The 5,088-nt window shown below is 45.9% G+C and overlaps 1 pseudogene; it reads right to left on the bottom strand.

Moving 5' to 3' along the window:
• Positions 1-3,118: 3,118 nt before the first annotated feature.
• LOC128563779 (40S ribosomal protein SA-like) lies at positions 3,119-4,004 on the bottom strand (annotated as a pseudogene).
• Positions 4,005-5,088: the final 1,084 nt, after the last annotated feature.

Raw genomic sequence — 5,088 nt, 5'->3', positions numbered from 1 at the left:
GAGCAGCTGGGACTACAGGCACCTGCCACAACACCCGGCTATTTTTTTTTGTTGCAGTTCGGCCGGGGCTGGGTTTGAACCCACCACCCTTGGTATATGGGGCTGGCGCCCAACTCACTGAGCCACAGGTGCCGCCTGGTATTTGGTTTTTTATTTCATTTTGGTAGAGTGCCCTGGTGTCACAGCTCACAGCAATCTTAAACTCTTGGGCTCAAGTGATCCTCCTGCCTCAGCCTCCCTGTAGTGGGATTATAGGCAACCACGACGATGCCCAGATATTTTTAGAGATGGGGGTCTCGCTCTTGCTCAGGCTGGTCTTGAACTTCTGAGCTTGAGGGATGCTCCCACCTCGGCTTCTCAGAGTGCTGGGATTACAGGAGTGCGGCATGTGCCCAGCTGAGAGCTAAAACTATTAATATTAAACTCACAGAAGAAAACGGTCATGCATTTTTGTTAGTTTGAATTAGGCAGTTTTTTTTTTTTTTTGCTATGACAACAAAAGCACAAGCAATCATAGGAGAAACAGATAAATCAGTCTTTATCAAAATTAAAAACTTTTGTGCTTCTAAGGACATCATCTAGAAAACAAAGATAACTCATATGATGGAAAAAAATATTTGGAAATTATCTCTGCTAAGGGACTGGCATTTATATTTCCTTTTTTTTTTTTTTTTTGAGACAGAGCCTCAAGCTGTCTCCCTGGGTAGAGTTCCTTGGCATCACAGCTCACAGCAACCTCCAACTCCTGGGCTCAAGCGATTCTCTTGCCTCCACCTCCTGAGTAGCTGGGACCACAGGCACCTGCCACAATGCCTGGCTATTTTTATTTTGGTTGTACCGTCATTGTTGTTTGGCGGCTTGAGCTGGATTCGAACCCACCAGCTCAGGTGTATATGACAGGCGCCTTAGCCACTTGAGCCATAGGCACTGAGCCAGGACTGGCATTTAGAATCCATAAAGGACACTCACAACTCAGCAATAAAAAAACAAACATTCAATTTTAAAATCAGCAAAGGATTTGAGTGGACATTTTTTCTGAAGAACGAATGGAAGATAAACACACAAAAAGATGTTCAAGGCCGGTCCTGGTGGCTCACACCTGTAACCCCAGCACTCTGGGAGGCTGAGGCGGGTGCACAGCTTGAACTCACGAACTCGAGACCAGCCTAAGCAAAAGTGAGACCTCATCTCTACTAAAAATACAAAAACTGAGGCAAGGGGATTGCTTGAGACCAAGAGTTGGAGGTTGCTGTGAGCTATGCTGCCACGGCACTCTACCCAGGGCAACAGCTTGAGACTGCCTCAAAAAAAAAAAAAAAAGATGCTCAACATCATTAGTTGCTAGAGAAATGCAAATCAAAACCACCATGAGACACCACTTCATACTCACTAGATGGCCTCAGTTAATTTTTTAAAATGGAAAATAAGAAGGATGTCATGGATGTGGAGAAATTAAAGACTTTGCACATTGCTGGTGGGAATGAGAAATAGTGCAGCCAATTTGGAAAACAACAACAAATCCTCAAAAGTTAAATGTGAATATCCATATGACCCAGTAATTCCACTCCCAGGTATATATCCAACAGAACTCAAAGCATATGTCCACCTAAAAACTTTACACAAGGGTGGTGCCTGTGGCTTAGTGAGTAGGGCGCCAGCCCCATATACTGAGGGTGGTGGGTATATGCAACAAAAATGCAACAAAAAAATAGCTGGGCGTGGTGGCGGGTGCCTGTAGTCCCAGCTACTCGGGAGGCTGAGGCAAGAGAATCACCTAAGCCCAGGAGTTGGAGGTTTCTGTGAGCTGTGTGACGCCATAGCACCCTACTGAGGGCGATAAAGTGAGACTCTGTCTCTACAAAAAAAAAAACTTTACACTAATGTTCACTGCAGCATTATTCATAGTAGTTAAAAAGTGGAAATCAAAATGACCATCAACTAATGAACATATAAAGAAAATGTAGTATTTTGATGCAGTGGAATATTATTCAGCCACGAAAAAGAATAGACTACTGATACATCCTACAACATGAATGAACCTTGAAACATTATGGTGGGTGAAAGAAGCTAGACGTAGAAGACTGTATAATGCATGATTCCATTATTATGAAATGCTCAAGTAGGTAAATGCTTTGGGATAGAAAACAGATTAGGTTTCCAGGGTTGGACAGTTACTGTGAAAAGGTCTGGGTATTTTTTGTGTGGTGATGAAAATGTTGTGGAATTAGTGGTGATGGCTGAGGAACTTTCTGATTATACCAAAACCCACTGAATTGGACCCTTTAAAGGGATAAATTATGTGCTATGGAATTATATCTATGATGCTTAGACAAGGCAGGTTTGTAATATAAGCAGGAATGAAAGGGAAGGGGCAGTCCACAGTATCGGGGACTTGAAACACTTGAGAAGACAACTGCTTCTCAACTCCAGGCAGAAATGCTTTGAGGGACAGAAACCTATTATCTCTCAGCCTTAAGTCAAGGATTAAGTGAGGAATAAGGTGAAGACTCACCTGAGGTCAGAGTCTCTGGTGGATTAAGCAGGCACCTGGTAAATCCTTTGAAGTAATAATGGCTCAAGAAAGAGATTAAAGGTCCTTAAAGGGACTGAGGCGCTCATGATTCAATCCAGAGCCAGAAGACTGGACATACACAGCAAAGGAGTGTATCAAATCTTTGGTCTCGGGCGGCGCCTGTGGCTCAGCGGGTAGGGCGCCGGCCCCATATGCCGAGGGTGGCAGGTTCAAACCCCGCCCCGGCCAAACTGCAACAAAAAAAATAGCCGGGTATTGTGGCGGGCGCCTGTAGTCCCAGCTACTTGGGAGACTGAGTCAAGAGAATCGCCTAAGCCCAAGGATTTGGAGGTTGCTGTGAGCTGTGTGACACTACGGCACTCTACCGAGGGCGATAAGGTGAGACTATCTCTTTAGAAAAAAAAAAAAAAAAATCTTTGGTCTCTCTAGAAAAGATCCCAGGGTATGGCATGGAGAGCCAACTGGAATTCAATGGGTAATTAATTAAACAATTTGTTTTCTTATTTCTTTAAAGTTTTTTTTTTTAAACTGATGTTTATTTTCCTCCTTTATTTCCATCTTATTTAAGAGCTTGTGGAAAACAGCTTAAGACCACTCCGTGGTTGTTCCTACCCATTCAGTGGCCTGAGCAGTGGGAGCTGCAGACCAGTCTTCAGTGGCGGGCTGGGCGCTCCGGTCTTCAGTGGGGACCTGCTGAATAGGCACAGAGGGCACCTGCAACCTTCTGACCAGTCTGCAACCTCTGGTTGTGTAGCACTAAACTCAGGAGCTGGAGCAGTCCATTCACCCTGAAATTCCTCCTAGGTCACAGCTTTATCAGCAGCAGCCTGCTCTTCCTTTTCAATCTCTTGAGGATCTCTGTAGAAATAGAGACCTGGCATGACCTCCCAGTGATGTTCACAGGAGATGGTGCCACACATGCAGAGAGCTTCCCGGGCCAGCACCCACCACATCAAACCTACTGAATGAGCTCCCTTGTTGTTGTGTGGGATGGCGATGTCCACGTAACGCGGAGGAGAATCTGTGTTACGCAGAGCAATGGTAGGCAGGTTAACATAAGATGCCTCTGTGAGAGGTCGGTGGTCAGCCCTGGGATCAGTAACCACTAGAAGACGAGGCTCCCGGAAGGCTGCCTGGATCTGGTTAGTGAAGGTTCCAGGAGTGAAGCGGCCAGCAATAGGAGTGGCTCCAGTGGCAGCAGCAAACTTCAGCACAGATCCCTGGCCAGTGTCCTGGAGGATAGGACCCTGACATCAGCAGGGTTTTCAATGGCAACAATGGCCCGAGCTGCCAACAGAAGTTTTTTCCAGGTCCTCTTCAGATTTATGATGGAGACACCATCACTTTTCCTTTTGTAGATGTCCTGTTCCATTTGGAAGTCAAGATTGGTGCCACCTAAGTGGGTTCCTGCTGCAAGGACTTTGAGGACATCCTCCTCCTTCATTTGCAGGACATCAAGCGTGCCAGACATTGTGAAAATTTCCCTTTAAGTTATGGTGGGAATCCAGAACAAGGCCATATGGGCCCTCCCTGAGCAGCACCGAAAGGCTCTTTAATAGTGGAGAATTCAAATATGTACAGAAATAAACAGAAGAGAATAAATATTTTTTATAGTGGAGAATTCAAATATGTACAGAAATAAACAGAAGAGAATAAAGATTTTTTATAGTGGAGAATTCAAATATGTACAGAAATAAACAGAAGAGAATAAAGATTCCACCACCCCCCCCCCATAGCCATCACCAGCTTCAACAATTAAGGACTCACAGCAAACCTCTGGTCCGACCCCGTCCCTTTCCCATATCCTATCACCATATTTGTCTACTAAAGACAACAGTGCTTTTATGAAATTACAGTATCATTAGCACACCTTAATATATAAAATAATGATGACCCTTACATTGGTAAGACCCTCTCAAATAAAAATTGCAAGCCATGAGTGGGACCATGAAATGCTGTGAGGCAAGCCGGGCCCACCACGGTGCCCTGGCCATACCCAGAGTCCAGGCCCACTGTCCTGGAATGGCCCCCTACTGGCCCTGCTTTTGCAAACCAAGCGTGGGTTGGAGGGGCTGGAACAGAGATGAAGACTCCAGACAGCGACCCTGGCCAGGCAGGCTCCCCTCCCTACTCCCAGGCTTCTGACTCAGGGGCTGCATATATTCACTGTCTCCCCAAAATGCCTCAAGTCAGACAGGAGAGGTTCAGTCTCTGGAGCATCCAGAGGCCTAGAGGCTGAGGCTGCCTGCAGCATTTCCCGAGACCCCGACTGTACTCCATTCCACCTTCTGGGACCATATTCTGCTCCTCAAATCCTGGAGTGCTGTTGAGAGGGCCATGGTTCAGCTGGGCTATTCATTCCTTTCTGAGCGTCAAGAGTAGATGCTCCTCTGCCTGTAACTGTCTGGTACTTCTTTAAATGAAATCATTTTCCAGTGAAGACAGCTATTTTTCTCTTCTCCCACTCTTTTACTCTTTCATTCTTTTTATTTCCTTATAGAAGTGGCCAAGACCTGGGTGGCGCCTGTGGCTCAAGGAGTAGGGCGCTGGTCCCA

Source organism: Nycticebus coucang, chromosome 13 (genome assembly GCF_027406575.1).
Source record: "Nycticebus coucang isolate mNycCou1 chromosome 13, mNycCou1.pri, whole genome shotgun sequence".
NCBI lineage: Eukaryota > Metazoa > Chordata > Mammalia > Primates > Lorisidae > Nycticebus > Nycticebus coucang.
Note: the sequence above shows the minus strand (reverse complement) of the source record. Positions and strands in the feature narration are given on the sequence as shown.